Genomic DNA, 23291 nt, shown 5'->3' on the forward strand with positions numbered 1-23291 from the left:
ATAGTTGCCCCCAGTCTGCATAAAATTCATATAGTTGCCCCCAGTGTCCATACATATAATATAGTTGCCCCCAGTGTCCATACATATAATGTAGTTGCCCCCAATGTCCATTCATATAATATAGTTGCCCCCAGTGTGCATACATATAATATAATTGCCCCCAATGTCCATTCATATAATATAGTTGCCCCCAGTGTGCATACATATAATATAATTGCCCCCAATGTCCAAATATATAATATAGTTGCCCCCAGTGTCCATAGATATAATATAGTTGCCCCCAGTCTGCATAAAATTCATATAGTTGCCCCCAGTGTCCATACATATAATATAGTTGCCCCCCAGTGTCCATACATATAATGTAGTTGCCCCCAATGTCCAAATATATAATATAGTTGCCCCCAGTGCCCGTACATATAATATAGTTGCCCCCAATGTCCATTCATATAATATATTTGCCCCCAGTGTGCATACATATAATATAATTGCCCCCCAGTGTGCATACATATAATATAGTTGCCCCCAATGTCCAAATATATAATATAGTTGCCCCCAGTTTGCATACATATAATATAGTTGCCCCCAGTGTCTATAGATAGAATACATTTGCCCCCCAGTGTACATAAAAATGCCCCCATGGAATTTCCTATGAAACCCCTTTATTGCAGAATATTCAATTATCGTTGGTCGATTAGTGGGACAGCAGATATTATACTTACAGTATCCCGTTCCTCCGACGTCCGTCCGCTCACTCCGCTGACTCGCCCGAACTGTTGTGACGCCCGCGCATGCGCAGCTTTATCCAAGACGCGGCGGATATACTGCGCATGCGCGGTCGTGCACGTTCATGTAGTGGAGAGGCCGGGCGATGAATTTACTCCACTGTAGTTCGCAGGCGCGGCAAAAGGATGCGGCCGGCGAAAAGCGGCCGTATCCAGGGGAGATATAAGTAAACAAAGCATTGCAATATAAGCTGTTTTAGGGTGAAGGAAAGTTTTTTTTAACACACATATATAGGAAGAAATGTTCACTGGGGGACAATAAATTAGGATAAACCTATTTAATGAAGTGGGACAACCCCTTTAAGGGATCACACTAACAGACACACAGGAGGCTCCTGTGAATTCGGAAACAGTGTGGAAACAATTCTTTTAAAGGGATTCTGTCACCTCCCCTAAGCCAAAAAACGATTTTAAAGCAGCCATGAAGCACAGCTTACCTGGATTAGGCTGTGCTCTTTTATCTTGAAATCCGTCCAGCAGTTTCTGCAAAAAACGACTTTTATTGATATGTAAATGAGTCCTGAATGTGCCCAGAGGGGCGTTTTGTTCCTCTTAGAGAGCCCAGTAACGCCCCTCTTACAGTGCCCAGCCCGCCTTCCTTGTACTGTCTAACCGCCCCCAGCCTGCCACAGCCTCTCCTCCCCCTCCCTCACGCCGAACGAACTCTCGCACAGGCGCAGTACCCACTGAGGGCTGCGCCTGTGCGATCAGCAGGAGACTGAGGGCAGCAGCTTCATCTTCGTCACTGGGCATGCGCAGAGCCCAGTGAAGTCCGATATTAGCTCTTCCCTGCTGACTGAGGGAAGAGCGAGCATCGGACGTCACTGGGCTCGGCGCATGCCCAGTGACGAGGATGAAGCTGCCGCCCTCAGTCTCCTGCTGATCGCACAGGCACAGCCCTCAGTGGGTACTGCGCCTGTGCGAGAGTTCGTTCGGCGTGAGGGAGGAGAGGGAGGAGAGGCTGTGGCAGGCTGGAGGCGGCGGTTAGAAAATACAAGGAAGGCGGGCTGGGCACTGTAAGAGGGGCGGTACTGGGCTCTCTAAGAAGAAAAAAACGCCCCTCTGGGCACATTCAGGACACATTTACATATCAATAAAAGTCGTTTTTTGCAGTAACTGCTGGACGGATTTCAAGATAAAAGAGCACAGCCTAATCCAGGTAAGCTGTGCTTCATGGCTGCTTTAAAATCGTTTTTTGGCTGAGGGGAGGTGACAGAATCCCTTTAACAGGCTCAGGACCTCAGCTAGCTCTGACATGCCCCGCTTCCTCTCTGACGTCTTCTGTGTTACGAAGGACTGATATTGCTTGACAACAGGCAGCGGTTAAAGCGAGACCCCTAGTGGCCATGACTTTACAGCTTTTTCAGGTGGATGCAGGCATTTTTTTTAAATAAAGCAATTTAGAAATTTGCTAATTAATTGTGTGAAAGTACAGAGACTAATTTAACTAACGAGCACCAGTTGACTTGCTATATTGTCGGTCGGCTCTTGCAGAAAATCTGCCAGTGCACTAGGACCCTTAGTAGAAACTTAAAAAATCGAGCATTTTATCTCATTGTGTAACTGGGCAGTAAATGTTTTCTTGTATTTCTGAGCTCTGATATTATAATCCTCTTTTAAATACACTCGGCTCACAGAATATTACAGCGCTTGAAATTGCTTGACCACAATGTTATGGCTCTAGGCATAAGCAATATTATATAAGAAGTGAGGAGGGAGGGGTGGATGTTCTTCAGAGTGTTGTAAATGTGCATTGAAATGGCCAAGCTGTAATTAAAGCTGGATTTCACATAGAACTGAGAGAAGAAATAACATATCAGTGAAAAGGAAGAACATATGGAACCAGTTATACGCTGTCATTAAGGATTGGTTGTGGCCTTCAGGTAGACAGCGGTTTCTACAGAATTGTGTATTGCAGTTTAAAAGGGGTGCCCAGTCTGGAAAACCCATTTTCAATCTACTGCTAGAGCAAGGATCAGCAACCTTCGGCACCCCAGCTGTTGTGAAACTACAATTCCCAGCATGCTTCATTCATTTCTGTGAGAGTTCTGAGAAGAGAAGAGCAAGTATGGATGCTGGGAGTTGTAGTTTCACAACAGCTGGAGTGCCGGAAGTTGCCTACCCCTGTGCTAGAGCATCTACTGCTCTGTAGAACCTATCCTTTCCTGCATTACATAGGCAACCCACTGAACTGAAAGTACACTGTGTAATGCTTGTTTTCTCCTGTGGTGGCGCAATAGGGAATGTCATTACTTGCTACCAGGTTTCCCCAGTTTATTACTGGGGGTGTTCCAACAGGGGGGAAACTTTTGTCATCCGCTGGATTTCCAGTGCCTGAGAACTCCTTTTTAACTTGATGTTATGTTTCTGTGGCTACCTTCGCGTCTTTGTTATGTAGATCTTGCAGGACTGTAATGAAGTCCGTTGGTGATCTGGCTGCTTTTTGGCATAAATGCCATGTAACGTTTTTTTTTGTTGTTGAAACGTTGGCCTAATCAAACTGACAACCACTGGTGGCATTTCAATAAACTTTCAATTTTATTTGCATTAATTTGAGTGCCGTGAATTAATCTATAGCATTATTTGTCGGGCCGACAGACAGCATTTGCGTCGTATCCATCAGACGGATCTCCTTAACGGAGATGTGAACCAGGCCTACCACCTTGCTATATTTAACGGGGTTCTCCAGACTTTTAATATCGATTACCTATCCTCAGGATAGGTCATCAATATCAGATCGGCTGGGGTCCGAAACCCAGCACCCCGGCCGATCAGCTGTATGAGGAGAAGGCGCGCGCAGTGTCTCTGTCTCGCTTCACCCCTTCAATGGCAACTCCTCCAAAAATTGTTAATTTATATTTTTTAAGTAAAGCAAACCCCCAGGGTTGTGGAACTTCACAAGTTCATACTGTATGGGTAAAAGTTATAATGCTGTGCCCATTGCAATTCATTATGGTTCAGGATTTTTATTTGTCTGTAATTAATTTGGAAATAATTAGATAATGACTACTTGCCGTATTCTTCTTCTTACATAATAATATCAAAGGCCTACCTTTAAAATGAGTGCCAATTCTTATATCTTATATCGTCAACTGGCGCTCGTTCTGAGCGGTTATTGGCCTTTGTGAAAGGACCCCAACCCTTGATATGCATCACTCATATAGCAGTATTACACTGCGAAACTCAATGAGTTGCTTACTCAGACAGTGTGCCAAACAGCTTAGCTTCTATAAGCCAGACCATGGAGAAGACCTTCCATTGACCTGCTCAGATGCCTGGTTTTGGCTTCTCCTCATCCTTCCTGTCTTGTTGGATTGTTCTTAACACTTTGTAGTTGTCATATTTTGATAGAGAAGAGATTTACTCGACTCGGCCACATTTAATTGAGTCCCGGTTTAAGAGAATAATTCAATGGAAAGAATTTTGCAAAGATTGTAGCAGAAACATCTGGATACTTGCAGGAAGGGTAGGCACTCGAGGGTTCAGTTACTTCCCCCTCCTCCGCAGCCTCTCCCTGTCTGGTTCCTATTTGAAAACACAGGCACTTTTTTTTCCCCGTCCAACATTTTGAGTAGATTGGAAGGATTTTATTTCGGACTTCCAAGAAGTCGGCTACTCAGATTGAAAGTCCTCAGTGAGATTACAGGAAGGGTCAACGTCTGTTCTTTTAGTTACTTGATCTTTATGAATTGAGAGTAAAACTCTGTTGGCGTATAAGAGTTTTCCTCTCATTTAGGCCTCTTTCACACAAGCGTTTTTTTTCCCAGTTTACGGGAAGTTTTTTTGCGTTCCGTGCACCGAACCATTCATTTCAATGGTTCCGCAAAAAAAGAAAAAGGTATGTACTTCGTATGCATTGTCTCCGTTTTTCCGTTCCTTTGAAAGATAGAACATGTCCTATTATTGCCCGCAAATCACGTTCCGTGGCTCCATTTAAGTCAATGGGTTCGCAAAAAAACGGAACACATACGGAAATGCATCCGTATGTGTTCCGTATCCGTTCCGTTTTTGCGGTACCATCTATTGAAAATTTTATGCCCAGCCCAATTTTTTCTATGTAATTACTGTATACTGTATATGCCATACGGAAAAACGGAACTGAAAAACGAAACGGAAACAAAAAACGGAACAAGAGATCCATTTAAAACGGACCGCAAAACACTGAAAAAGCCATACGGTCGTGTGAAAAAGGCCTTACTATGTGGGATTTCTAAAAAGTTTTTCAAATGCGCCCAACCAATATGGCTGCACTTCCTGTTGTCAGTTTTGCAGAATTGACAGCTATAACAAAGCAGAAAATGTATAAATTGCTATAAAGTAAAACAAACTGGCTATTAACCTCTTAATTTTCTACTATATTATTTTTATTTATTTTGGGTGTAAATATTTTTTTTAAAGGGAGTGTTCGGTTTTAAAATCCCTTGTTTGTTGGAAAGATCCCCCAAGCTGCTCACATGCTGTCCTACTGCTGAGACCTCCAGTGATAAAGCTGTAATCTGTTGTGGAACCTGGCAGCAATCGTGCTGTTCTGCGGCGCCCCCACAGGGGGAGTGAAGCATTACACAATTCTTGTTAATATCAGTGAGCTGTCCTTATAATAAATAGACAAGCTGGGTCTTCCACAATGGGTAAGGAGTTGTGCAGTCCCTCTTCACTTCAATGGATTAGGCCTCAATCACATTTCCATGTCATTTTGATGTCCGTAAAAAAAAAAAAATCATGTGAAGATGTCCTTGTTTGGGCCATTTTTTGCCCTCCGTGTGTCATTCGTATTTTCTGGACACTGCTCCACTGAAAGTTAATTTCGAAAGCATCTCCTATCAGTGGTCAGTGAAAAACAGACCAAACACGGACGCAACAAGGATGCCATCCATGTTATATCTGTGTTTTTTCACAGACCCATAGTATTTTATGTCCCTTTGGGTCCTCCGCTATTTATTTAGGATTTGTCCAGGCTACAGATATTGATGACCTATCCTTTGAAGATGTCATCAGTTTCTGATCGATGGGGTCTGTCACCTGGCCCCCTCATGATCAGCTATTTTGGGCTCCCGCAGTGCTAGGGACTATACAGTATATGGAGCTGGAGGCAGATGGCTCAGTACACAGTGTATTGGCTTTGCTGAGGTACTGCTGCTCAACTCCCATTCAATATATTTTTTTGCCATTTTGGCCAATAGAAGAGAGGACTTGTCCCTCATACTGTTCTGCAGTTGTATAGGGCAGCATAGCCTGATGACAGATCTGCTTTATGTCTTCTAATTGATAAAATCAATTCACCATTAGTGTTGAGCGAACTTGTGTTTTAAGTTCGGCGTCTACAGTTCGGGTTATCGAAGAATTGCGTTATGGATTCCGCTACCATGGACCATAACACAATTCTTCGGTAACCCGAACTTTAGACGCCGAACTTAAAACACAAGTTCGTTCAACACTATTCACCATCAATCAACCATCTTTTCTTAGGCCTTTTGCACATCACCGTATGTTAGGTCCGCATCTGATCTGCATTTTTTTGCGGGTCGGATCCGGACCCATTCATTTCGGTGAGGCCGCAAAAGACGAGGACAGCACACCGCGTTCGTCCATTCGAAAAAGATAGAACATGTCCTATTCTTGTCTGTTTTGCGGACAAGGATAGGACATTTCTGCAGGAGTTAAAAAAGGAAATGGCGGCGTGCACTCGGGCCGGTATCCGTGTTTTGCGGACCTGTTATGCATGATTCGAGGACCACAAAATAGATCTGGTCGTGTGCATAAGGCGTTAGGGTGCCGACAGACATAGCGTTCTGTTGTGCAGCAACTACATGGGCAGTACATGGTTTTCACGTGCTTCACCTGTACTCGCTGTGTGGCCAAAATCTTAAAATTTGCAGTAAAATTATGTGGCTGTCAACCACATGGAAGACCAGCGCTGTGTGTATGGGCGCCCTAGAAGGTCTGTTCCACTTAACACAGTAAGAAACAAAAGCTTATATTACAATGGCAGATCACACAGGCGATTGTCGGGAGGGAAACGTTCCTGATATTAAATGTGCCAAACTCCTCCACAGTATAGGGAGGAGAGATCGCTAATGCCATCGCTCGTCCCCATACTGAATCATTGTTTGCCCGCAGTAGATCTTCATTAGACACCACGATCTGCTGCCAGCAAACAATCATTTTTAAACCTGTTGAAAGATTTCAATTGCCCGATGAACGATTTGCTCGTTCATCTGCGGCAGTATTACACTGCCAGGTCATCGCTAACGATCATAACTACAAACTTGTTAGCGATCATCTGCACAATTATCTGAACGTGTAATATAAACTTAAAGGGGTTATCCAACCCCTGAAATGCCCCCCATATGCCAGGGCCCCTCACACACAATGTACTCGCCTATCTCCCTGGCACCTGCGTCGCTCCTGATGCCGACACGGCTGCCGCTGCATCTCCCCGCTGCGCGGATGAAAACATCCGGCGCCGGGAGGGGGCGGCCAATAGCATGCGGTAACGGGAACGAGCCTCCCTAGCGTCACCGCCTGCTATTGGCTGCTCCCCCGACGCCGGATGTTTTCATCTGTGTGACGGGGAGATGCAGCGGCAGCCGCATCGGCATCAGGAGCGACGTGGGTGTCAGGGAGCCAGGTGAGTACATTGTGTGTGATTGGCCCGGGCATGTGGGGGAGCATTTCAGGGGGTTGGATAACCCCTTTAAGGGGTCATAGCAAATTAACCCATAGTACTCTCAGACTATTTTACCTCTTGGTCTGCTCATGGGTAACTGATGGTGTAATAATACAAAGATGTTAATGGCCCAATAAGTGGTTCTGGGGACCATTTTCCGGTCTAGCTGGGCACGGACATCAGAGTAGACTGGAACGTGTTTGTTTCTGGCTTATTTTCCTATTTCATTATTTTGCTTTCCTGCTGACGCTTGCATGTAGTAAATGAAGGCCCCGGCTCTGCAGACTATTAGGCTGTGTTATAAATAACAGATGTTTCTTGGGAGTATTACTTAATGATCATCTCCATCCTCAAGCGAGTCTCGTGAACGTCTCGCAGCCTTTTGAACACCAGGGTCCTACTCCCTCCAGAGTAGTTACTCGGAGTGGCTGGAAAGTGAATGAGCAGTGCTTGATATTTTTTCATTATGGTGACCAGATGACTTCAGATCTCCGTGTAAAACTAAGTTATACAATCAGTAACCCTGTGCCTGGTGACGGGAACCATCTGGCCTGCATCAGTGTAATGGATGATACTTAGTCTGCTGTTTATAAAGACATTCGTCTTTGTCTGAATACGGTTGCATACAGCAGACGTATCTAATACCCTTCTCTTCCAAACCAGCAGATATGCTTGGTGATTACAGGTTATATGTTCTCGACTACATATGTAGTCAAAACCTGTTTTGCCGTTGTTTTTTTTCCGAAATGTGGAACCCAGAGCTTGTCGTACACATTAGATTAATATGGGCAGGACCGGCTAGGCATCTAAGATGTATGTGGGCTTCCTCACTCGCCCCCAACGGCAGATGTTGGGGGGGTCAAGTGTGCTGAATTGGCCTGGTTCCTTCGTACTTGTGGAGAGCTGCTCAGAAGTGCCTGGAAGCAGCTTGAAGAGGACCTGACACTTCTCCTGACATGTCTGTTTTAGGAACTTTTTGCACTCCCCGTGTAATAACAATTCTGAATCACCTATTCCTATGTCTCTATGGTGTGCCATTCCTTTATTATGCCTGCTAGAACAGGGATCAGCAACCTCCGGTACGCCAGCTGTTCTGAAACTACAACTCCCAGAATCCTCCTTTCACAACAGCTGCCGGTTGCTGACTCCTGATCTAGAGAACCTGGCACGTGTGCATTACATAGACACCCCATTCAAGGGGTTATCCAGGAATTGATAATGATAAGGATAGGTCATCATTCTCAGATTGGCAGGATACATTATCACATTGTCAGAGTCCCACCACCGCGGCCGATCAGCTGTTTCAGGAAGCTGCAGCTCCCCCCGGAGCTCTGGTGAGCAGCGGGCGCCTGGCAGCTTTTCAAGCACAGTGACATACATTGTATAGTGGCTATGATTGGTATTGCAGCTCAGCCCTTCCCTACAGAGGGGCTGAGCTGCAACTAGGCCGTGTGACCAATGAATGGAGACGTCACATGGCCTAGGAAGAGGCCGCTGCACTCACAGAAACACCCGGCCTTTTCTAACAGCAGGTCGTCGGGGATCCGGGGTGTCAGAGGATAGGTCATCAATATAAATTCCAGGATAACCCCCTTCATTTTAATGGATAATGAGGGTCATTTAAGAACTGTTGCAAATGTTGCAAGGGCTGTTTTTGTGACTTCCAAGCGACAATATTATGTTGCACAGGCATTTTTGCGCTGTGTTTAACACTTTTGAGTGGCGAGTCCATTCTGGGGCCGGGACATCAGCCCTGAGAAATTTACCAGCATTTACACCTGGAAATACGTGTAAATCTTGGTGAAAAACTAGTCAGGGGCGAGAGTAGTTTTTATGCCTGGCACACGGACAGCAAGAGGTATGCCTAATTTATGATGAGGTCAGCGTCTCGTCGTAAACGATATGCATCCCCCACCGTTGCAAAGGGAAAACAAAGACCGTTGTGAGAAAACTGTCTTTGTAAATGACCCCCAATTCACGGAAACATTTGCTGCTGGGTTTCCCAACGAATTACAGCTGATCATTGGGGGTCCCGGCAGCGTGACACCAGGTTTGCTGTGGACGGACCCTTCCAACATACTTGCAGCTCTTAGGTCTGAGAAGGAAAGTTTTACAATTCCCCAAGCATTGGCTCCGAGGAGAAATGTTTTTTTTCCATAGGCAAGTTGAGTCATAGATGTTGTTGTAGTCCTTTAATATACAGCAATGTGCTGAGGTCAGGGGCGGGAATTAAGAAGAATTTACTATTGCCTTGGGGTGCGAGCAGGTTTGAGGCTCCGTGTTTATGTAGAGCAGGTGCGGCGAGGCTGCGATGCGGTTCAGATCGGGTTCATGGCCACCTGTGGGCTCATTTTACACAGTAAAATAATTGAGCTCTTCTAGGTTGGGAGTGAGAGATATATGAATGGGTAGGTGTTTTATGTGTATGTTTTACTAGAGGACAGGATGCCCAATGGAGGGACCATGTAAAACACATAGAATCGTCATGTCCGCTGCCAATTTGTACATCTACAAAAGTATATCTACTTTTTGGGGTCACTTGCCCAAAACAAATTTGAGACTTTTTGAGCACCACATGCAGATTTGGAGTGAAAATGTGGTCAGAATTTCAAAGTAGATCACGTTTGTAACACAAATTTTGAAGTGCGACTTTTTAAGAAGTTGCAAAAAAGTCTCAACTCCACCCCAGGCGTAGTTTTATTGAAATAGGCTCAACTATATGGCACTTGGGCCAAATTTCTCAAAGTTCATAAGTTTGGTGCGGGTGCGCACAGCAACTCCAATCTAAAGACTAACCTCCAATACGCCTACAATGATAAATTCCCCTGATAGTCGCTAATTGACCGTATCCCATTTTCATGCTAATATAAGCTTCAACCTGGGATTAAAATCTGTCACTTTAAATTAATATTAATTGCATTGCTCTTCATCGCCCTGATCTATAGGAAGAGGCTTCAGGATATTTGTTCACCTGGGATTATGCTATCCTTGAATCCTCATATTATGTTACATTTACAGTGAATATTACAGTCTGTTGTAGCACTTGTTCCTCACAATTTTTGCTTTCACATCCTCTAGTATGCCGCTTTTTCAGTGCTTTTATTAGAACGTCATAACTTGCAGAACCTCTAGATGGCGCCAGCTGCTCGGTTAATGCTCCAGCATGCATCATGTTCAGTTTGAGGACAAATATCTTTCATTTGATCTACAAAGCTAGATATGGTTTTGAGAGAATGAGTTTCTTTTTATTATTTCATGTATTTTTTTAAAATAATTTTTATAATTTGTATGTGTAACATTATCTTTGATTAGCTGCTGAATAATTTGCGATTGGAAAACTGAAAACCATATCTCCACACGCCTATCATTTCATATGGAGAGGTACAGAAAGTATTAATTGGCGACAAGTATTAATTCAATATGTGGTGGCATATTGCTTCTGTAGCAGAGTTACTCCTCTAGGCGCAGCTCTGTACAGAGCACCATACGGCACTACATGTAGTCACAGGTTTTCGTTTCCCAACCTTAGAGGCTCCGTGAACAGGACTCTACCTTAGGGCTTATGCACACGACCGTATGTATTTTGCGGTCCGCAGAACATAAAGATGACGTCCGTGTAACATCCATATTGCATCCGTTTTTTGTTTTTTTTTTGCGGATCCATTGTAACAATGCCTATCCTTGTCCACAAAATGGACAAGAATAGAACACTTTCTTTTTTGCGGAATGGCCATGTGGACACACAGACCTATTTTTTGAAGACCCATTGAAGTGAATGATTCCGCATACAGGCCGCAAAAAAAAACCAACTGAATAGACACAGACGACAAATACTTTTGTGTGCATGAGCCGTTACATTCAGATATAAGATTCCTCGTCGTAAAGATTTGTGATGTTTGGCCGTTCCGTGCATTAGGGACCGCGATTTGCAGTCCCCAATGCACGGGCACTATTCGTGCGGCTGCCGCGACGGAGCCAGATCCATTCAACTTGAATGGGTCCGTGATCCGTCTGCACCGCAAAAAAATAGAACTAGTTCTATCTCTTTGTGGTGCAGAGGCACGAAGAGAAACCGTGGGGTTCCGTGCCTCCGTTCCGCACTGCACATCTGGATTGTGGACCCATTCAAGCGAATGGGTCCGCCTCCGTGATGCGGTGAGCACACGGCCGGTGCCTGCATATTGCTGACCCGCTGTTTGCAGCCGCAATACGGGCCACTGTCTGCAATGGCTGTGTGCATGAGCCCTTACTTACATCAATAAAATAAAATGACTGCTTTCTTATTAAAAGTGCACCACGCCTGTCCTTAGGTTGTGTGCGGTATTACAGCTGAGCTCCATTGAAGCGAATGGAGCTGAGTTGCAATACCACACACAAGCGTCACACATGTGTAGTGCTGTTTTTGGAAGAAAGCAACCATGTTTTTATTATTCTGGACAACCCCTTTAAGGGTACTTTCACACTAGTGTTTTTCTTTTCCGGCATAGAGTTCCGTCCTAGGGGCTCAATACCGGAAAAAAACTGATGAGTTTTATCCCCATGCATTCTGAATGGAGAGCAATCTGTTCAGGATGCATCAGGATGTCTTCAGTTCAGTCTTTTTGACTGTTCAGGACGGAGATAATAGCGCAGCATGCTACAGTTCTCCGGCCAAAAATCCAGAACACTTGCCGGAATGCTGGATCCGGCATTTTTTTCCCATAGGAATGTATTAGTGCCGGATCCGGCATTCCAAAATACCGCAATGCCAGATCCGTCCTTCCTGCGCAGACTGAAAATAAAATTAAAATAAATGCCGGATCTCTATTTCCGGATGACACGGATCCGGCATTTCAATGCATTTGTAAGACGTTTCAGGATCCTGATCAGTCTTACAAATGCCATCAGTTTGCATACGTTTTGACGGATACGGCAGGCAGTTCCTCTGCCGCAAGTGTGAAAGTACCCTTAGTAACAAATGTGGCATACTGGTTTACTTGGTTGTGTATATAGGTTTTCATATATCTTAATGTCCACCATGTGATGTTGCATCTGTGTCTTGGGCTCCAAAATTGACAGTTTGAAAAATTATAAAAGGGATTATATGCCATGATTTCTATAAAAAAAAATCAGACTGTATAATTCTTGACAATCTTTTTCTAACAAATCTAGAACCAACTCTGTACCGCACATGGATCCAGAGATCTCCCCATTCATTGCTCCAATTGCTCTGCTAGATTTATTTTAATCTGGCAGCTCAGGGGGCGTGTCCTTTCTTAGGGGGAGTGTGTCTTGTCTGCTACAGCTCACTCCCTGTAACGGTCACAGTTTCTAACAATAGATCTTTCTGGTGGCAGTTGAAGAATGGAACTGAGCATGTGCGACCACATCAGCAATGTTACTGAGGTGGACAGAGAAATGAAGAAAATAACAAACAGCCAATTACTTAATGGCTATTCTCAATTTTTAATTACTTGTAGCTACAAAGCTATTCGAATCCGGGTGCTGGTTTTAAAAATGTAGAATATTTAATGATGTCTGCGCCAGTCACATACATACAGGCCAAAGCTTAAAGAGGACCTTTCACTAGAATAAAACTTCTAAACTAACTATACAGACATGGAGAGCGGCGCCCAGGGATCTCCCTGCACTTACTGTTATACCTGGGCGCCGCTCCGTTCTCCCGGTATAGCCTCCGGTATCTTCATAGTTAGGCTCCACCCAGGGGAACCTGCCGGCGTCTCCTTCTCCCATGCTGTAGCGCTGGCCAATCGAGCTCATAGCCTGAGAGGCTTTTTTTTCTCACAGGCTATGAGCTGAGCGCTGTGATTGGCCAGCGCTACAGCATGGGAGAATGAGACGCCGGCAGGTTCCCCTGGGTGGAGCCTAACTATAAAGATACCGGAGGCTATACCGGGCGAACGGAGCGGCGCCCGGGGATAACAGTAAGTGCAGGGGGGTCCCTGGGCACCGCTCTCCATGTCTGTATAGTTAGTTTAGAAGTTTTATTCTAGTGAAAGGTCCTCTTTAATAAGAGTTTGGCTGCACATTAGACATTTTGATATTCCATACAGAGAGGAATTTCCTGCTAAGATTTTGCGTAAATCATGCAAATATTTGGAGGCAGAGTGAACCTTGTGGTCACTGAGTCACTTGGAGACCAGTCTGCAAGACTTTGTAAGATTGCATGTTAAATAGGCGAATCGACCATTATTGTAGAGAACGGAAGGTCAAGCAGATCTCCAGTTACAAACCTTCATGTGGTAATGTTACTCCGAATACAGTATCGGAGATTGTTCACACTTCATGAGCGCCAGGGCTCATACACACGAACATATTTGTTTTCCGTGTCCATTCTGTTTTTTATGTGGCCCGTATGCGGAACGATTTACTTCAATGGGTCTGCAAAAGCAAAAAAAATAAAAAACGGACATGACTTTGTATGCATTCCCTTTTTCGTCTGTCTGCATGGCTGTTCTGCAAAAAAGATGGAACATGTCCTATTCTTGTCCATTTTGCGGACAAGGATAGGCATTACAATTGATCTGCAAAAAAAACCATACAGTACGGATGTCACATGGGCGTCATCCGTATTTTCTGTGGATCCATGTTTTGCACACAGCAAAATACATATGGTCGTGTGCAAGAGCCCTAAGCCTCAGATTTCTGCTGTGGATCCTGTAGTAAATATATGTCAAATTTGCAAATCCAACAGGTGTGAATATACACTTGAATCGGAGACAAGTGTTTTTTTTTTAAACTGAATATCCAACTTTTAGAATTTTTTGGGCTGGTTTTCATTTAAGCGGTAATATGCCATTGAAAATTAAATACAAAATATTGTCCTGCTGTAGCAGTCAGCACAGAGAGAGAAAACTCCTATATAGATAGGTAACCCACTGTCAGTTTACTTCTGCTGTGAACGGAAACTGTTATCTACAGGGTAACCCTCCTAATAAGGCCGAATGCACACGGCCGTGTTTGCGGCCGAGAGCGGGCCGTGAAAACCCTGCCGGGATTCCTGCTGACTGCTGGAGCGCACGGCGTCATGGGTTGCTATGACGCCGTGCGCTTCATGCAGCCGCTCCTGTATAGTAATACACTATACTAGTGTATTACTGTCCAGCAGCGGCTGCATGAAGCGCACGGCGTCATAGCAACCCATGATGCCGTGCGCTCCAGCAGTCAGCAGGAATCCCGGCAGGGTTTTCACGGCCCGCACTCGGCCGCGGAACACGGCCGTGTGCATTCGGCCTAATAGTGGGTGTCTTTGGTTGGAGTGACTGTCTGAAAAAAGTCAAGCAGGACTGTTTGCCATAATAAAAGTCCAAACATGGGAGGAGATCAGAAAGTGGGACAGAAAGTAGAATATATGGGGTGACTTCAAATGTCCAGAAAACCATGCACCCTCTTTTATAAAAACAAACTACATAAACTGTTCATTTGTTGGCTGGTAATATGCCAACAGAGGTGTCTGCCACGACAACAAGCTTCAGTTTTTTCTACACTGCGGCGCCCTCTCCACTTTGATTGACAGGGCCAGGCAGTGAAAACACCTGGTCCTGTCAATCAGACTGCAGAGGATGCAGCAGTTGCAGAAAGAGCTGAGCCTTAGGAGTAACGGTAACGCCCCCGTTGCTCCTAGAGACTCATTTGCATATAATAAAACATTTTTCTCAGTAATGTGGGTACATAGGAACATGGGATCAACACAGATGTCTTCACCTGCCAAGCGCACATGTAACAGGTCAGCCAGTTCCATAGGTACAAATCTGCTGACAGATAAACTTTAGGCCCCATTCACACGACCGTATGGCTGTTGTGCTCGTGTTGCGGACTGAAAACACAGTGTCCACGATACATGGGCACCCGCCATGTGAACTCCATGCTGTGGATGCGAAGGCAAGGATTGGAAACACTCGGAAAGGCTTCCGTGAGCTTCCGATCCATGCCTCCGCACCACAAAAGATAGGACATGTCCTATCTTTTTACCATATTTTGCGGATCGTGGACCCATTAAAGTCAATGGCTCTGCACTGCAATACGGGATTCACACGGCAGGTGTCTGTGTATTGCGGACTGCTATTTGCGGACTGCAGCATGGGCACGGCGACCATATGGTGAATGAGCCTTTAAAGGGATATTTATCACCTAAGCGCTTGTGTAGTTCATGGTTCATGGTGTATGATTCTCTGTTGTGTCCATATTAATTCTATACATTATTACTCTTCTTCTGTAGGCCTGATTTGACTTCCAATGATTTGAAGGAGATAACGTTACCTGGAGTCTCCGCACTGCCAGAGAGATTCAGTGAGGACCTGTAAGTCACTTTCTTCCCGTCTCATCTTGGTGTTTTGAAGATGATTGTTGCCATGTATATGTTTGTCACTATTTAACAAATTATCATCTGTCCTGCCCTGGTAAGCAAGGGTTACATCGTTTGAGGATAATTTACTCATTGCGCTGAGAGATGAGTAGACCTAATGGTCGATACCCCCACCATGGAATGCTTAACTATGTCCATCAGGTTCATCCAAGGAATGGTAATGGACTGATGACTGCAGCTAATGCTCTACTACTCATGGTATCATCATAGACCATAGGTAGAAATAAGCAGTGACTGATGAAACTAAACATATATGACTAATAGGATAGTCTTAACACCTAATCTTCTATTGTGTCTACTCATATACATCTTCATAAATTGTATGCATGAACTGCTCTTCAGTTTAGGGGTTGGTTCCTCTTAAATCCTATTACTGATGAGAACACTGGAGATGCTCCACCAGTATGTCATAATTTTCATCCTAATGATGCAGCGTCAGGTCATAGTGCGCGCACTACGTCCTGATGCAGTACGGGGTCAGGACAGTGGAGTGCGGGCCCTAGCACTAAGACCAGGGAGGGTAAGTATCGGGAGCGCTTACAGCGCTTCTTCCCTGCTCCCGTCACCTAATGCATAATGGAAGCGCTCACTAGTATTCGCTTTAAAAGACACATGGCCATTTTCCCCCTACTTTTGGGGGGGGGGAAAGTGCGTCTTATAAAGCAGAAAATACAGTACATTTTCATCTTTAAAGGTTAAAGAGTGAAATTATAGGGGTTTTCCAGCATAGGCCATCAATATCAGATCAGCCGGGTCCGACATCCCCAAACTCCCCCCCCCCCCCCCCCCCCCCATCAGCTGCTTTCAGAGTAGCTCCGGTGCAGGAACTACACCGCACTGTCCATTGTGCAGTACTGCTCCCATTCACTCCCATTTAGTAGGAGAAGCTCTTCGGCTACCAGCTCCATCCACTATACAGTGAACAATACTCTGAGGCAGCTGATCAGTGGGGGTGCAGGGTGTCAAAATCCCACTGATCTGATATTGAATACCTATTGTGAGGATAGGCTGTAAATATTAAGATCCTGGAATATTCCATTTACCCCTTTGCGATTTCTGCCGTACATGTACACAGAAGTCGGCACTTTAAAGATGGTACCCACTCCGCCACTCCAATGGCTGGCTCCATAGCCGCCAGATTTCTGCTGTTTCAAACAGCAGAGGCCTGGGGTGGGGTGAATGTCTGCCATCAGCCTCAAGGCCGATCGCAGACATTTAACCCCTCAGATGCTGTGGTCAAATGTGTTATATGGAATCTGTTAGATACCTGTGATGGCTTGTTTTCCCCCAAATTGAAATAAAAAAAAAAAACAATAAAAAAAACATCATAGGCATCACCGCGCCTGAAACCGCCTGTACTATTAAAATATAACAATATTTATATCATACGGCAAATGGCGTAATGGAAAAAAATTAATCAAAATGTCCAATTTGCCATTTTTGTCAGTACACCTCCTCAAAAAAGTTGTCACACACAAAATCGTATAACTGAAATGTACAGATTGTACAAAAAAGTTATAGGGGTCAGAATATGGGGATGAAAAGAAAAAAAGTTTTTTTTTATAAAGTTTTTATTTTTTTCAGTATTAAAACGCAAGAAAAACTATACAAGTGTCCTATCGTTGTAATCCTACTGACCTGGAGAATACAATTAACAGGTCAATTTTACCACATGGAGAACACCGTAAAAACTAATCCTATAAAACTGTGGCGGAATTGCTTTTTATTTCTTCCCAATTTAACGCCATTTAGAATTTTTTCCCCGCTCCCTACTACATCATATGCAATATTAAATAGTGCCATTGGAAAGTACAACTTGTCCCACAAAAAAAAACAAAAAACAAGCCCTCATACGACTATGTGAACGGAAAAATAAAAAAAAGTTATGGCTCAGGGAGAGAAAAACAAAAACTGAAAATCGCAGGGTCCTCTAAGGGTTAAGGTGATCTTACAACAAAGATATATGTGGGTGTTTCTCCTTATCACCATCCCCCCCCCCCCCCCCCCTTTCACAGTTGCATAGTTCATTTGGAAAGAAGAATTGGCTGCTACCGGACACCTTTGTTGGCGGTTTGTCTTCCCAATACCCATTAAATAACCTGTTGGTTCCACCAAAATTGGCATTTTTGTTTGACTTGGATCATGTGTATGACCCCCCTTTTCAGTATAACAGTACCTATAACATTCCTCTAAGCCTTGAGACATTAGTATCACTTTGCCAAACATCATTTCCTGACTGTTCTATTTAAATGCCATCACATTAACGCGCAGAATCCTCTGGACTTGACGAAATCTGTGGGAATGGCTGTATTGTTAGCATAAATCTCTCTTGACCAGCAGCGCCCCAGGTTATGTTCTCTACAGAGAGAGATTATGTTTCTTCCTGCTCTCGACATAAACACGGGCTCAGCGCTGAAAGCTCCTCCAGTCTTAGCAGCGCAGGCAAAGTTTTTTTTTTTTTTTTAGCTTATAAAATTAGATCATGTAACCCGTCAGCAAAACAGTATCAGAACTCATAAATCACTTCATGCCCATATCGCCACGTGAGAAACAATAGTCCTTGTAGAACCGCAATGGGGGTCACTTCCCAGAACATAGAGAGTGACGCTCTGCTCTCCCCGGACAGGCAGAAACATACAGATGTTATGGGGCTGAAACGCGTCGAAAGGTTCTATTTATAAATCCGTCAGTTGGAATGAATTTCTACTGCCGTCTGTATACACGTCCTAATGAGCCGGATGGGCCCCGTGTCTGGCGTTAAACTCTTTACTGCATGATAAATTTGGTTTTATTGTGGTTGGACGGTAACCAGCAGAGGAAGCAGGGGATGTTTTCATGAATAAATGATATTCTTTCAGGTTGGATCGTTGCAACTTTCTACTTCATGCTCAGAATTAATCTGGTTTGTTTTGATAGATCATTAAAAATGATGTAACGTTTGTTAAATCAAATCGGGCTTGTGTCCGAAATAGTTCTTCACTGTGGGCAGTGCATTACATCATCTGACCTGTATTATGCTGCAGTTTGTGTCATCATGTTCTGCCGAGCCCCCTGCAAAAAAAAAAAATCATCTTTTCACCTACTTTTCCTGCTAAATTACAAGGATTTGGCCTGGATATGAACCTCATCTGGATTCTTCATACTTGTCATTCAGTGGAGCTGACGTCGGTCAACACGGCCATATTATCACATGCGTTCACATTTCGACCTAATCTTTATTTCTATAGCGCCAACATATTCCGCCGCGCTTTACATTTCAGGGGTTTATGTACAAACAGTCATAAAGAACATAGCTATAGACAAGTCAATAATTAGAACAAGAGGAATGAAGACCCTGCTCGCAAGAGCTAACAATCTATGAGGAGATAGGGGTGACACAAAAGGTAAAAGTGCTTGTTTGTACAATGCTCCGACCATCTTGGAAAAATAGGGGAGCAGATAAAGCTGCACGAGTCGGTCACCAGCTGACCCCCTTACTTGGCCGGACCGGTAAAGGGAAAATTACTTGCCTGCTTCCTTGCGCTGGCTCCCTTCTCCTTCCCTTCCTGCAATGCTCTGATGGGATCCCTACTGTAAACATCTAGTTTGACATCGCTGCAGCCAATCACTGGCCGCGGCAGAGACCAGATCCCCTTGGGTCATGTGACCATTTTTCAGGCTGTAAGGGGATCCGGTCACCACTGCGGCCAGTGATTGGCTGCAGCAATGTCAAACCGGATGTTTACATCGAGGGAGCCAAGGGAGAAGCCAGCACCTGAATCTAGCCTTTTTAGCCTAGTTCAGGGATGGCCAACCTGGGGCTCTCCAGCTGTTGCAAAACTACAACTCCCAGCATGCCCAGACTAACTACAGCTATCAGCCTACAGCAGGGCATGGTGGGAGTTGTAGTTTTACAACAGCTGGAGAGCCGCAGGTTGGCCATCCCTGGCCTAGTTCATGTATTACTATAACAGACTGAACTTACTCTGACGCTGTAGTGCATAAGGTGGTGGTCACCCATACAGGAAACAAAGTGGTTACGAGGTAACCTGGAGTACCAAAGTACTATGTGGGCATTGCTATAAAGAATTTAAATGCAGTCAAAACTGTGGGAATGGGCAAGATCCTAATTACATGGCCGAGACACAGAGCAATGATCGTAACTGAGGTGTTTGTTTCCGGGCACTTCCAGCTTATTCAGCTGCTTTTACATTTAGCAATCAATCCACCTTTAAAAGGAGGAATGATTGTTAATACGATCATTGATTCCCATATAGTTTCATTGCTTGTGGGCAGCAAATCCCCAGTTACACAGCGCAATGAGCTGCCGATAAAGGATGGTTTTAGGTGCTGCATAAATGATTACATCCCCTGACAAATTAATGTTTTCTCATTTGTATTTGTTGGATGATCGAAGGCACATTTACACGTTTCTACATTTGTTCCTGATAATTGCCTCGATAATGTCCCCATCAAGTAAAAAAAACAAACATCTTATTACAATAGCAACAATCCTATATAAAGACTGGTCCTTAATTATTATGGTAACTGACCACATTACTGTGATATTTAGTGATAATTTAGTTATTTCTCATTCTAATCCTGTTAACTTTCTAATTGAAGAGGCCTATTGAAAAAGTCTCTTCATCCACTCAAGCACTGGGTATTGGCCAAGTTCCTCGGCATTGTGGTTAAGTGTTTTAGGAAAGAGCAGTGGATAATAAGCCTAGTGCATCTCATATGAAGGCCAGATCTGAAAAGGATGAGTGACGTTGAGGTCGTAGGGCCAGGTGTCTCATTCTGCCCGAAGTTGTCGCATTATGGGCTGAATAGCTGGGGCCGAGCACTGGGAGCCTAGGGCCTACTTGCTTGACTTAACCTAACAAAGAACATGGTTCTGGGAGAAAGCTTTCCTGATCGGAGACCTCTCTGAACAGTGTTTGCTACAGAAAGGGGGAGCAGAGTGTTGCCTCGGTGACTGCAAGGAAATGGATGGACTTCACCGAGTCTGAAGAACAATATGGACTTTCTTCTGAAAGTCAAGATCTTTCTCTGCTTGTTTACAGCTGCATCCAAGGATCTGACCATCGGTGCCAGCAACTGTGGAATTATAAAATTATCTTAAATAAAAACCTTTTTTTTCCAGCACTGACAGGTTTTAGGATCTTATTTTGTAACTAAGGCCTTCTGAGACCTTGACAGGCTTTTATTCACCGTCTGTGAGCGGCTTTTATTATTGTCCCTGGCAGCTTGCTGGTTTTCCACTGGCTCCTCCGCATTTGGGCAGCTTTTCTTCTTCGTTGTGTCTTCTTCTAAACACTACTTTAAATCCATTGCTAATTGGAAGGCAGCCATGCAAGAAGAAAAAGCAAATACGGTTGACAGGGTTTCCATTAATAAATCCCCATTTACCGATCCCTTCTGTTTCCTCTAACTTTGTACTTAGGATTTACAGTCTTAACTTACCTCCAGTCTTGTTTTCCACATGACCCGGTGAGCTCTGTTTGATTTTCTTTTTTTTTTAAATTTGATTTAAGAAAGGAGAAATGAAGTTCACGTATAGGGATGAGCGAACTCGAACTGTATAGTTCGGGTTCGTACCGAATTTTGGGGTGTCCGTGACACGGACCCGAACCCGGACATTTTCGTAAAAGTCCGGGTTCGGGTTCGGTGTTCGTCGCTTTCTTCGCGCTTTTGTGACGCTTTCTTGGCGCTTTTTGAAAGGCTGCAAAGCAGCCAATCAACAAGCGTCATACTACTTGCCCCAAGAGGCCATCACAGCCATGCCTACTATTGGCATGGCTGTGATTGGCCAGAGCACCATGTGACCCAGCCTCTATTTAAGCTGGAGTCACATAGCGCCGCCCGTCACTCTGCTCTGATTAGCGTAGGGAGAGGTTGCGGCTGCGACAGTAGGGCGAGATTAGGCAGATTAACTCCTCCAAAGGACTTGATTAACTGATCGATCTGCAGCTGTGGATCATTGAGCTGCTGATCCTCAATTGCTCACTGTTTTTAGGCTGCACAGACCGTTTGTCAGTCTCATTTTTCTGGGGTGATCGGCGGCCATTTTGTGTCTTGTGGTGCGCCAGCACAAGCTGCGACCAAGTGCATTTAACCCTCAATGGTGTGGTTGTTTTTTGGCTAAAGCCTACATCAGGGTGAAGCTGTGACACCAAGTGCATTTAACCAGCAATAGTCTGTTCATTTTTTGGCCATATCCCAGTCTAATTCTGTCACTAAATCCATACCGGTCACCCAGCGCCTAAATACTAGGCCTCAAATTTATATCCAGCTAAATCTGTCCCTAGTGCTGTAGCTGGGCGAGTTATTTAGTGTCCGTTCAAGCACATTTCTTGTTCTGGGTTGAAATACAATTCCCAATTTAGCAATTTCATAATTTAGTGGTTCCTGCTATATCAGAGCTCTTTGAAATCTATCCCAAAAAGGGTATATAATATTGAAGGTGCACATAGGGTCATTCAGAGTAACTTCACACACACCCGCTACTGTGTATTTCCAAGTCTAATTCTGTCACTAAATCCATACCGGTGACCCAGCGCCTAAATACTAGGCCTCAAATTTAATTCCCTCTAAATCTCTCGTTACCCACCGCTGTACTGTTGTTGCTGGGCAAGATATTTAGTGTCCGTCAAAGCACATTTTTTGTTCTGGGTTGAAGTACAATTCCCAATTTAGCAATTTCATAATTTAGTGGTTTCTGCTATATCAGAGCTATTTGAAATCTATCCCAAAAAGGGTATATAATATTGAAGGTGCACATAGGGTCATTCAGAATAACTTCACACACACCCGCTACTGTGTATTTCCAAGTCTAATTCTGTCACTAAACCCATACCTGTCACCCAGCGCCTAAATACTAGGCCTCAAATTTAAATCCCTCTAAATCTCTCGTTACCGTTGTCCTGTTGTAGCTGGGAAAGTTATTTAGTGCCCGTCAAAGCACATTTTTTGTTCTGGGTTGAAGTACAATTCCCAATTTAGCAATTTCATAATTTAGTGGTTCCTGCTATATCAGAGCTATTTGAAATCTATCCCAAAAAGGGTATATAATATTGAAGGTGCACATAGGGTCATTCAGAATAACTTCACACACACCCGCTACTGTGTATTTCCAAGTCTAATTCTGTCACTAAATCCATACCGGTGACCCAGCGCCTAAATACTAGGCCTCAAATTTAATTCCCTCTAAATCTCTCGTTACCCACCGGTGTACTGTTGTTGCTGGGCAAGATATTTAGTGTCCGTCAAAGCACATTTTTTGTTCTGGGTTGAAGTACAATTCCCAATTTAGCAATTTCATAATTTAGTGGTTTCTGCTATATCAGAGCTATTTGAAATCTATCCCAAAAAGGGTATATAATATTGAAGGTGCACATAGGGTCATTCAGAATAACTTCACACACACCCGCTACTGTGTATTTCCAAGTCTAATTCTGTCACTAAACCCATACCTGTCACCCAGCGCCTAAATACT

At 44.2% G+C, this 23291-nt stretch overlaps 1 protein-coding gene across 1 annotated transcript in view; it reads left to right on the forward strand.

Annotated features, from left to right (window-relative positions):
* LZTS2 (leucine zipper tumor suppressor 2) overlaps positions 1-23291 on the forward strand; it is a 162481-nt gene that overhangs the window by 50236 nt on the left and 88954 nt on the right. The window contains exon 2 of the mRNA XM_044296927.1: positions 15668-15748. The gene's annotated coding sequence lies outside the window, so the exon portion shown is untranslated. The remainder of the gene's footprint in view (positions 1-15667; positions 15749-23291) is intronic.

The sequence above is a fragment of the Bufo gargarizans genome, chromosome 6 (genome assembly GCF_014858855.1).
Source record: "Bufo gargarizans isolate SCDJY-AF-19 chromosome 6, ASM1485885v1, whole genome shotgun sequence".
NCBI lineage: Eukaryota > Metazoa > Chordata > Amphibia > Anura > Bufonidae > Bufo > Bufo gargarizans.